Genomic DNA, 12,201 nt, shown 5'->3' on the forward strand with positions numbered 1-12,201 from the left:
TTTTGGGGGAGGGGTGGTAGTCATCCAGGCAGCCATGAAATTTGCTCTGGGCTCAAACCAGTTTCCTAGTGGGGAGTGCTTTCCTTTGGGGATACTGTCCTTAAAATGATGCAACATTTTATGTTAGAAAACTCTTAGATGTCTGATGCTCAGAAGAGGTATTATGAACTCTGTCAGATGGAGTCCCATAGAACATCTGTGGTGCCTAGTGTTCTTGAAGCCCAGCTAGCCTTTTAGACACTTTTAAGTCTGCTTCTGAAGCCTGAGCCTCAACGTTCTACTCTTAGAAAAATAGGTTTTAGAAAATTCCTGAGGGTCAGAAATTTCTTTTTAAGAATCTCTCTGCAGATGCCTCTATCATTTCTCTTTCAGCTGACAAACCCACTAAAGTTCTTACTTCTCGTAAAATCATGCAAACAGATAAAGATAGCAGAGCAATGGATTCCTGTGGAAAGAGTATATAACTCTACTACTTTTAGAGCCATCACTTATCCAACACATTTGACTAGATAAATGCTTTCCTCTCTTTCCAAACTGGGAGAAATCTTAGCTGATAAGCCCAATTCAAACAAGACCTCTGCTCTTGTTTTGCTCATTTCTGCTTCCCAGGTAGCCAGACATTTGATCAAGTGTAGCTATGATGCTGTTGACACTTCATCTAGGCCCGACTGCATCTGGGTCATTCATTCAGAGGTGTTGCTGCTTAGGTCTAAATCCCTTCCAGAGGATGTAAAATCTAAATTGTTAGATTCACCTCTGGCTACTCAGAATTTGTTTGGTTCTGCAGCTCACTGCAGACAGTTTTAAGGTGTTACAGGGTGTCTATATCACATTATTGAAAGTTTACTTAATCAAGTCAATAAAGGTTGAACGTTATTGATCCACGTTTATAAAACAACAAATTTAAGGTAAAAAACAAATTTAAATGATAACTAAAGGCATACTGAAACAACTGTTTAAATGTAGCAACTCAGAGACTGCACTACATTGAGGTAAACAAAAATCTCCCCTTACGGAGATTTCAGTTTACTTGCACGATGTTCTTCATTTTTGATATTGTTGTGCCGACAATATCAGACTCGATATTGTCAGCTTATGAGACCTGCAGCCAAGACCTGTCACATGACAAGGGTACAGGTTATGCAAAGCTCCTTCCTCTATTCCAAAGTATCAGATTAAGTATCCCTTTAAGACATGCCCTTTTGTGCTTAGATATCAAAAGTAGACCCTAAAAGGTTAAAGGGCCTCTAAAAGGACTTTTTTTTTCTTGAGAAACCCAATCATACTTCTAGGGGAGAAAATTTTTCATTTCCTGATAAACCTGCTTCCTCTTGAGTCTTCCTGTTCTCAGCCATATTCTTCTGTCAAAGACCATCTCGGTCCTTTCCCATTTAGCAGAGAATTAGGACAAGTGGGTTTTGTCTATAACTCACAATGGCCACAGAATAGTGTGGAGGTCTCTAACTCCCTTTTCACATATTTCTCAGGCTCCTCCTTGCCAGTTGCCTCATTTTCCATCACTGATTCAAGGCCTTTTGTCCCACGGCACTATTCAGCCATTTCCTCACTTTTCTGCAAGTTCCTCGTTCAAAATGTAAACTCTTCAGACTCCATTTCAAATGCTTCGGCCTCAAGACTGGCAGGTTTCTCCATATTCCTGTTCATCCTCTTTTCAGGAAAAGTTTATGGTTCTTTGTATCTTCCTCAAATTATAAGTTTTAAATGACACATTTGGTCTTTCAGACCATAGGCTACATCAGCATGACTGTCTCAGCAGGCTGTCCTGCAGGACTTGGAGTTCTCATTGCTCCTACTTCACAGTGCAGGTTTCACTCTAAATTTTAAAAAGTTAGTTCTGATGCCTTCTCAGGATCGGGCTTTCTTGGGTTGCAGAATTCAGTCTTTTTCTGTGACAGCTTTTCTTCCACCTCCAAAGATCCTGTCTTTGACAGCTTTCCTTCAGTACTTTCTTCCTTTGCAAGAGACCTCAACAGCAAAGCTGGGGGTACTTTCCTAAGCTTCCATTCCATATGCCAGATTTAGATAAAGTTCCATTGGTATCTGAGGGCAGTTCGGCTTTAGCATTATTATCCTCCGGACTTCTGAATTTCTCTATTCCTTTGTTTATGGAAGAAATTTCTTTGGTGGATTAACCAGGTATCTCTAAATCCAGTTCTTGCTTTTCTCTCCTCTCCAACAGCACACAGCACACACAGGAGGTGTGTATGCATGCTTCAGATGTAGTGTAGTCTGTGATTCTCAATTCATCAGGTCCAGGAAATTTTTTTTTCTTCGGAACGCAGAGCAGAGCGTCCTTTGTTTATGGAAGAAATTTCTTTGGTGGATTAACCAGGTATCTCTAAATCCAGTTCTTGCTTTTCTGGTTTCTCCCCGCACACACAGAAGCACACACTCAGGAGCTGTGTACTACAAATGCTTGTCTTCAGTGGTGTGGATTACATTATGTTCAAACTGCATCAATTTTCTTCTTTTTTCTTCTCGGGGCGTCAGTGTCAAAGAAATGACTGCTTTGAACTTGGCTCTTCAGGCCTTTCATTACCGTTGGTCTCCAGGACCACTCAGGGTCTTTATGGATAACACCTCTGTCATGTGGTGCATAAGCAAGTAAGAGGACAAAGTCTTACCGCCTTTGTAGACTAGTCCTTATAGCAAGGTACTTTGCCTGAAGAATCAGCTGGTGGCAAATAGCAGTTTATATGCCTTTAGAAAAGAATGTTTATTCCTACAGCTGACAATGTCACCACAGAGAGGTTTTTCTGGACATTGTTCATCTGTGAGGTACTCCTCAGGTGAATCGTTTTGCCTCTCATCAGAACAGACAACTCAGCAAGTTCTGTTCCCAGGTGCCAAGTCCTCCGTCTTGAAAATGGATGACCATATCTTTCTCTTGGAGAGGAATGTTCCTGGATGAATTTCCCCTCACTTCTGTTGTCAAACATCCTTCATAAGATCATTGGACAGACACAAAATCTTGCTGGTGACTCATTTTTGGCCCAGGCAGCATTTATTTCCCCTTCATTTTCACCTAGCCAGAGGCAGTCATCCTAAGTTACCCTACAGGATGGAACTTCTTACACAGGACAGGGGCTCTCTCATTCACCGTCATCTTCTCACCTTACAGTTGACTCCCCGGGTAGTAAGGTTTTGATTCCTTTCCAGCAACATTTTTCTGAGGATGTGCTTCAGGTTTCACAGGAGGCAAGCAAATCCACTACTGTGAAATCTTATGTAGCTAAATGGAAGAGAATTTCTACTTGGTGTCACAGTAGAAAACAGGACCCTTGTTCTGTGGAAATTCCTGCTATTTTTTCCCAGTTTTGTGAATTGCTCAGTTCTGGTTTGGTATATTCTTATGTTAACGTTTATTTTTCAGACCCCTCTTTCAGTTTGCCACTTTCTTCTAGATTTGCAGTGCAGCAGTTTCTAAAAGACCTCCTTCATAATCGGCCTTCAAGAAAACTGCTTCCCCTCCTTGGTGTCTGAACTGCGTTCCTGCCACCTTTTGAACCAGCAGCTACTTTCACTTTGAAATGTTTTGCCTGGAAACTGTCTTGTTGACCTTGAAATCTGCCAGAAGAGATGTTCTTCATTCCACATTGCTGCAGTCCTAACTATTGGGTAGTCCGCTGTCCAGTCGGCCCGAATACCAAAGTATACGGCTGACGTCGGTCACGGCGCATTAGACTGACGTCAGTACGTCAGGGTACTAATGCGCATGACCGACGTCATATCCCCAGTCTTTTTTGCCGCATGGTCCGATGCAGAAGCAGTTTTGTGAGTGCAGGTTGGCGTTCTGAAAGTTTCTGAAGTCAGAGTTTCAGACCGAATCAAAGTTGGCTAAGTACCCCGTTGGGGAATATTTTGGTTTTTTCTTGCCTCAGTATTTAACCGGATGTCAGAAAAAGTGAATAACTGTATTTCTTGTGGGAAACAGATACCTCATAGGGATTACCATACTTTGTGTATACCTTGTTTAGGGCCTGAGCACGATGTTGTTGGATGCCGCTCTTGTGCTAGATTTAACAAACGCACTATTAAGAGAAGGTTAGACTGTGCCAGGTTAGTGTTTGGGAAGCGTTGTAATTATAAATGCCATCGGATGCTCCGGCGCCGCTTCAGCCAAAAGCGCAAGGACAAAGCAGCGAAGCCTAGAGTGGAAGAACCGACAGTCCCGGACGTCGGTTCTTTAGAAGGCTCAGTGGAGCCAGAGGTTCTGCCAGGAGTTTCCTTGGAGTCTCAGGGAGAAACTTTACTGTTACAGGATGTGTCCTCTCAGGAAGTAGGCCAGGCTGAAGGGGCTTCTCAGGTGGCTGTTCTTCCCTCTCTTCCTAAGGTGGTTAGGGCCTCGCCTTCTGTTGCCAAGGCTTCTTTAAGGGGCAGGCCTACTTTAGCTTCAGTGGGGTTTCTCCGAGTGTTTCAGGGTCTTTGCTTAAGAAGCATATGCTAAAATGGCAGAGGATTTGATTACAATGATTAGAGGTTCTATGCCCCTCCTGATAAGAGGCCTAGGGTGGAACCTGAGTTTGAGAGTTTTGAGCAATGTTCGAGGCTTCTGAGTCTTGACTGAAGACTTGCAGGAGTATCCTCCTTATTCTGATTCTGATGTGGATGATTCTACTCCTTCAGCTTCTCCTCCTGAGGATTTTTCATTTTCAGAGACTCTGCATTCCATGAGGGAGCATTTTAAATGGGAAGGTCAAGATTTCTCTGATTCCAGAAAGAGGCTTAGGGAATTCTTGTTTTACCCCAGCATAGGCCTTTAGCTATACCTCCTGTTCTGAATGTGGTGGAAGATGTTTTTGCAGAGGCTTCCCTGAATCCTGATTCTCTGCCTCCTGCCCCAGTTAAACCGGATAGGTACTATAGGGTGCCTGAAGCTCATAAGTATCTGTTTAAGAGTCCTAGGGAAGACCCGAAACTGTCTCTCAGGGGCCTAAAGGTGTGAAGGCCTCTGTTGTTAAAAATCCTGTTCCTCCTGATAAAGAGGCAAGGGCTTTGGATAGATGGGGAAAGAAAGTGTACACTTCTTCCACTTTAGCCATGAGGCGTTGAATTGTCAGTTTCATATGTTAAAATATCAGAATTATCTCCTTTCACAATTGAAGTCTAAGGTGGATGCTCTGGCTGAAGGTATTGAGTGTAAAGAGTTGCAGGATTTAGTTCATGTTTCTGAACAAGTGGGAAAGCATTCCTTGCAGTGTGGTTTTGATGCTGTGCAGGCCTCCTCGAGGGTGGCTGCCACTGGTTCTGTTCTTCGTAGGCACGCCTGGTTGAGAGATCAGAACTTAGCTGAGCATGTTAAGACAAGGATTTTGGATGCACCTTTACAGTCTGATGTGTTGTTTGGTTCGCCTGTGGAAGCAGTATTAAAGAAAATGGAGGACAAGGCTAAGTCTATGCAAACTGTTAAGGATTTTTTGCAGGTGCAGCCTCCAAAGTTTAGTAGAAATTGGCCTACTAAGGGGTGGACTTATCCTGCTTATGATTCCCAGTCTAGGGGTAGGTCTAGACGTGGTAGGGGCAGAGCTCAAGGTTCTTTTAGGCCTAGGACAGGAAGTTCACCTGCTCAGACTTCTGGTGAGGGCAGGGGTCAGTCCTTTCGTAAGCAGACCCAATGACCTGCCTTTTCAGCTGCCAGTACATTCCCGCCTGGCAGCACCTCTGGGAGGAAGGCTGTCTCTTTTCAAAGAAAATTGGGATTTAATTACCCAAGACAGATGGGTTCTGGATATCATTCACCACGGCTACAGGTTTTATTTCCATACCTTGCCTCCTTTCAAAGGCATGCCAGACGTTCCTCCTCTACAAAGAACAGAGGCTCACAAGCAAATTTCTCTGTTGCTCCAAATAGGGGCCATTCAGTCAGTTCCTGTGCCAGAAAGGGGCCTAGGATTTTATTCTCGCCTGTTCCTAGTACCAAAAAGGGGAACACGTGGAGACCAATTTTGGATTTATCTATCCTCAACACTTATCTGGACATTCCAAAGTTCAAAATGTTGACGTTACAACAGCTTTTACCTCTGCTGGGCAAAGATCACTGGATGGTAACTTTAGATCTCAAGGAAGCTTACCTTCATGTGCCTATAAGACTAAGTTGCAGGAAGTATCTGCGTTTTCGAGCTGCAAATTCTCATTATCAGTTCTCTGCATTGCCCTTTGGCTTATCTACTGCGCCCAGAGTATTCACAAAGGTTCTGGCTCCAGTGATAGCTTACTTCAGGCTAAAAGGAATTCAAATCTATCCTTACTTGGGCGACTGCCTGATTCTGGCTCAAGAAAAGAAAGACCTTCTACAGCATTTGGAATATGTCATAGCAGTGCTAAGATGCCTAGGGTATTCTGTGAACGAAATAAAGTCCAGTCTAGTACCCTCTCAAGACATGTGCTTTCTGGGTGTGAGACTGAATACAGCAGCCCAGATGGCCTTTTTAACCCCGGACAAACAAAAGAATCTTTCCACTTACTTCCATCAACTATCTCTTCAGTCCGGGCTGACTGCAAGGACAGTCCTTCAAGCCTTAGGGTTCATGGCATCTTGTATTCTGGTGCTTCCAATGCCAAACTGCATATGAGGAAGCTACAATGGTATCTCAAAAATCTATGGACACAGCACTGCCAGGATTTGGACACTGTCATTCAAATAATACCTTGCATTCAAAAGGAATTTTTGTGGTGGGCTCAGGAATGTCACCTAAACAAGGAACTCTCTGTGACCCGGCCAGAGGCAAGTCAGATTCTAATGACAGATGCCTCAGACATTGCTTGGGGAGCTCATCTAAATGGAAAGTGGATACAAGACAAGTGGCCTGCCAGACTACAGCATCTACATATCAACATGAAAGAGATGTTAGCAGTCCAGTTTGCATTAATGGCTTTCAAGGAGTTACTTCTTCCAGGGCAGGTGTTGATTCTAACAGACAACACAACTGTCATGTGGTACATCAACAAACAAGGGCGAACACATTCTTACCCATTGTGCAGGCAAGCAATGATTTTATGGGAGACTGCGCTCAGCTTGCAACTAACTCTTCAGGCAAGGTTTCTGCCGGGAGCACAGAACTCCTTAGCAGATGTGTTAAGCAGACAAATCATGGATCCCCACGGTGGAAACTGGATCTTCATGTATTTCAAAAATTGACAGTGTCATGGGGAACTCCAGACATAGATCTGTTCGCTTCTCCACTAAACCACCAGCTGCCAAAGTTTTGCACGAAGGGATTTCATCACACAGCTTGGAAAGTGGATGCTCTTTCTTTCAGTTGGAAGAATCTTCATGTGTATGCTTTTCCACCTCTGCCTCTTCTTCCAAAGGTGCTTCTAAAGGTCAGACAAGACATGCCAAGGATGATTTTAATAGCTCCAGATTGGCCTCGGCAGCACTGGTACCCATTACTGAGGAGTCTGGTAAAGAAGCCTCCATGGCCTTTACCCTTGATTCCACACCTGTTGTCTCAGAGGGACGGTCATCTGCTCAATGTCAAGCTTCACTCTCTTCATCTAACAGCCTGGCATATTCTGTTTTGAAAGATAGCAGGTCTCAACTTCCTCAACAAGTTTTAAATGTGATTATGGAAGCCAGAAGACCTAGTACAAGGAAAGTGTACAGAAAAATGGAAGAGATTTTTATTTTGGTCTGCAGCAAAGAATTTGGAGATTTCTGAGCCTAATTTGAGTGTGGCTCTTCAATATCTTACTGAGTTATTGGACAAAGGTTTGTCTTTCTCTTCCATTAAGATTCATGCTGCAGCAATTTCAGCTCACTATGATTGTGACCCACCATTGTTTTCACATCCTTTGTTCAAGCAATTTCTTAGAGGGGCAAAGAATATAAGACCCCCACGTAGAGCTCCTACTCCTGCTTGGGATCTCAATTTTGTGTTGGAGAAACTTACTCTACAACCTTTTGAGCCTGCAGCTACGGCTGAACTGAAATACTTGTCATGGAAGACTGCTTTTTTGTTGGCCATTACTTCTGCAAGAAGGGTTTCTGAGTTACAGGCCCTTATGGTGGTTGAGCCTTTTTTGATTTTTCATAAGGATAGGGTATCATTACATACTAATCCTTCCTTTATGCCTAAGGTGGTTTCTACTGTGGCTTTAACCCAAACTATTCATTTGCCTACTTTCTATGCAGATCCCCAAAATAAAGGGGAAAAGATTTTGCACACTTTAGATGTACACAGGCAATTGCGTTATTATTTAAGCAGGACTAAGGATTTTAGACAGTCTCAGCAGTTGTTTGTTTCCTTTGCTTTGAGTTCGCAGGGCAAGCCTGTGTCAAAACAAACTATTTCTAGGTGGATTGGGTTTTGCATTGCATTTTGTTATTCCCATCATGGCAATGAGATTCCAGCTGGGATTAGGCCTCATTCCACTAGGGCTACTGCCACTTCAACAGCATTTCTAAGGGGGGTGGCTACTAAGGATATTTTGGAGGCAGCTACTTGGAGTTCAGTGCATACTTTCTCTAAGCATTACCACCTTCCTCTCTACTCTAAGTCTAGGGCTGGTTTTGCCACAGCTATTTTGCAAGGCATGTTATCAGCTCCTGCTTCCTTATGATTTGCCAGCCTCCCTTACCTCTGCTTTGGGATTCTACCCAATAGTTAGGACTGCAGCAATGTGGAATGAAGAACATAGTACAGTTTTGTACCTACCATAAATGTAGATGTTCGAGGATCCACATTGCTGCAGTCCAATTTACCCTCCCTCCTTCCCCTCTGTGTTTAGGGGTGGTTGTGTAGGTGAGATGTTATTCTGGTACTTTTGTATATATTGTATATATTTTTGGTGCAGGTATGTTTGGAGTTTTTGGTTTTGGCCTTGTCTTCTTATGGTCTTCTGACATCTGGGGCAAGAAAAGACTGAGGATATGACGTCGGTCATGCGCATTAGTACCCTGACGTACTGACGTCAGTCTAATGCGCCGTGACCGACGTCAGCCGTATACTTTGGTATTCGGGCCGATTGGACAGCGGACTACCCAATAGTTAGGACTGCAGCAATGTGGATCCTCGAACATCTACATTTATGGTAGGTACAAAACTGTACTTTTCTGAGCTTTAGGGTCTTAAGGCTGCATCTCCTTTTCTAGTTTTCCACAGAAACAAGGATATGTCTTATAACAAGTCCTACATTTGTACTCTAGGTTGGCAATCTTGTTTCTTTGAATCAGACTACCCAGGTTCCCTCTTTCTTTCCTTTTCAACAAAGTAAAAATGGCAAGAGTCTCCTTTCATAGGATATTCACAGACTGCTCATATACTAAGACTAAAGATATTGGAAAATCTGAGAAGCTTGTTTTATTCTTTTCGGGAAAAGAAATTGGGTTGGACAGTTTCCAAGTAAACTATTTTTTCTTAGATTTCTAAAGCCATTTCCTTTTGTCACTCTTTTCATGGGAAACAGCATCCTACATGTTCATTCTACTAGGACAATTGCCTTTTCTCGAGCTTTTTTAATGGTTTCGATGCTAGATCTTTTCTGGAAACTGCTACTTGAATTTTCTGTTCATATTTTTACTAAGCACTAGTGTATTTCCTAGGGCCAGAGCAGGTTTTGCTAGGTTTTTGGAGGGTTCCTTAGTTCCTTTTTCCTCTTCCAGTTTTATACAGTAGGTTTAGTACTCTTCTTATAGAAAGGAATACTGCAACAGTGATTAAGGAAGGATATAGTACAGCTATGTAAGAACCTACTATAATAGTAGATGTCCTTCTCATCACTGTTGCAGTCCTTCCTTCCCTCTTACCCCTTGTTGTTTTTTCTTTGGCCGAGGTGGCTACTTTTCCTTTTTCTTGGAAGTACATGCACCATGTTCTTTTATACCTCATCTGCCCTTGTTCTAGGCCAGTTCAGTTCTGAGGGATTTGCACTCGTGTGTCACTTAATGTATCTTATGCTTTGGACTTAGGGCATATGTCTGAGATACAGTGCACGGAAGGGCCAAAGCTTTGGTATGTTGAACGGACATACAGCTACCCTTGGCAGGACATCCCTATTGTAAGGAATACTGCAACAGTGATAAATATCTGTTATCGAAAGTTCTTACATGGCAGTACTTTATCTCAGCTAGGAGAATTTTGGAACTGCAGGCTCTGTAATGTAATCTGCTGCATTTGGTTTTCACAAGGATAGGGTTTCTCTCTGAACCAACCCTAATTTTCTTCCTAGGATTTCTTTGAAATCTGCCCTAAATCAGGCATTTTTGCTAGTTTTCTTCCCTAGTTTTCGAAACCAAGGACAACGTACCTTACATTTCCTGGCTGTTCATGACCAGTTGCAATTTTATTTACATCGCAGCAAGAATTTCAGGAAAACTGGTCCACTCTTTCTTTCTTTTTCCAAGGCTAAATTAGGAGTTCATGTTTTCCAGGGTCACACTATGCAGGTAGCTGTCTGATTTTATTTTGTGTACAAAACTAAGAGTTTCTCTTTACTTTACAGACCTAAAGCTCATTCTACTAGAACAGTTGTAGCCTCCGCAGCTTTCTTTACTAGAGTGCCTATTGATGACATTTGTGCAGCAACTTCTTGGTCTACTGTTCATTCCTTTGTTTCTCCTTACAAGCTGGAAGTGCAGTCTAAGTCATGGGCTTAGTTTGCCTATACCATTTTCTGGTATATCCTTCCATGAGACCTCCCAGGGATTTTAGTAGCTGGGGATTGTGTCTCACTAGTTGGGACAGATGAGAATGATAACATTGGATACAAAGGTTATGTACTTATCATAATGCTAGAACCTTGTGGTCTTCTGTCTCTCTCAACCTTCTAGCCCTCCCTCCATCCCCCTATCAAAATGTCACATAGTTGACTCACACTTGACTGTATTGGATGTGTCTGGAATCTTGTCTTGTTCACAGTCTGGGACTGTGTCATGTTTATTTCAGGTTCAAGTACCCGGTTTTCCCTCTGTAAGTAAGAGTTCTTTTGGTCTTTATAAATAAAAGTTCCAGTCTTGTTTAAGTGCTGTGAAGTCTTTTACATCCACCTGAGCGACCACCAACTCAGGCAGATGGGGCCTCAGTTTTAACATCTCATCCAAAACATTACTCATGCACACACACATATATATACATATACATATAATAAAAAGGCCACAAGGTAGAAAACTACATTAAGGACTCTTCTACGGCAGACAGGATGAAGGATCTGTGTGAAGGTAGCCCAATCTAAGGGAAATAAGAGTAATGCCGGCATTGTCCCAGAGAAAGTAAAGAATTCTTTTGAGCATTTCATAAAATACTTGTTGAGGTGCAAGAACAGGTGTACCTCTTTGCCAGTACTGCTAAGACAATGTATAGAATGGACAGTGTGTGTTGGGGGATTTGGCTAGCTAAATTGCAGAACTGTTCTTAAATATGTCAGCTGAGATCTGCTATATAAAATTGTAGGTGCAAGAACCCAAAAGTAGTTATAGATGGGAGAGAGTATGCCATTTACTACAAATTAGGCAAGCAGATGACCACAGTGCTGGCTTGAAGGCTGCAAAATGGTATGGCTAAGCTGTTGGATCAATTATGTTAGAGTGTTTGAGGAACCAGTAGTGAGCAAATTACAAAGTAAAGTCATTATAGGTAACTTGGCTATTCTTTGCTATTTAAACTTGTAATTGTATGTATATGTGCATAAGACTGTTCTGTGTGTTGCTGATTCCACCACTCGTGTGTATTGTATCTTTGGTTCAGTAAGACTGTGGATGAAAACAGGCCCTTATATTCAGTCCACCTACTTATGAAGGAAATAAATATACCTGACTATGACCCAGGTAACCCAGATTTGATTAGCAGCTCAGGCACTTGATGGCACAGCCAAGGAAGATGAGTGTGTCCATCCTGGGAGTTGGAAGGGATGGCGGTCCCTACTGGCTCTAACCACTGCTCTGTTAACATGCCTCCACTGGAGGGTAGAAGCAGATTTGTGCATAACCACTCAAAACAGTGATGATAACCTTTGTTGATGTATGTGGAGAAGTATGCATCTGCACACAGAACAATAAAGGTGGTCCTTACGGTGATAAAAATGCTCATATCAACACTAAGGCAGCAGTTAAGACCAGGCATAATAAAAATACACTTGAGATGAGATACTGGCAAAAGCACAAACAACCCTGTATGTCTACTTGTAACATGGCCACCCCACGTCAAGATTGATGGCTGTCAACACAGTAGATTCTGAGACTCT

The 12,201-nt window shown here is 42.6% G+C and overlaps 1 protein-coding gene across 3 annotated transcripts in view; it reads left to right on the plus strand.

Moving 5' to 3' along the window:
- The window catches only part of GRIPAP1 (GRIP1 associated protein 1), a 2,851,684-nt gene that overhangs the window by 789,885 nt on the left and 2,049,598 nt on the right, over nucleotides 1–12,201 (plus strand). The gene's annotated exons all lie outside the window — the stretch shown is intronic.

The sequence above is a fragment of the Protopterus annectens genome, chromosome 8.part0, assembly GCF_019279795.1.
Source record: "Protopterus annectens isolate FY-2018-M chromosome 8.part0, PAN1.0, whole genome shotgun sequence".
NCBI lineage: Eukaryota > Metazoa > Chordata > Ceratodontiformes > Protopteridae > Protopterus > Protopterus annectens.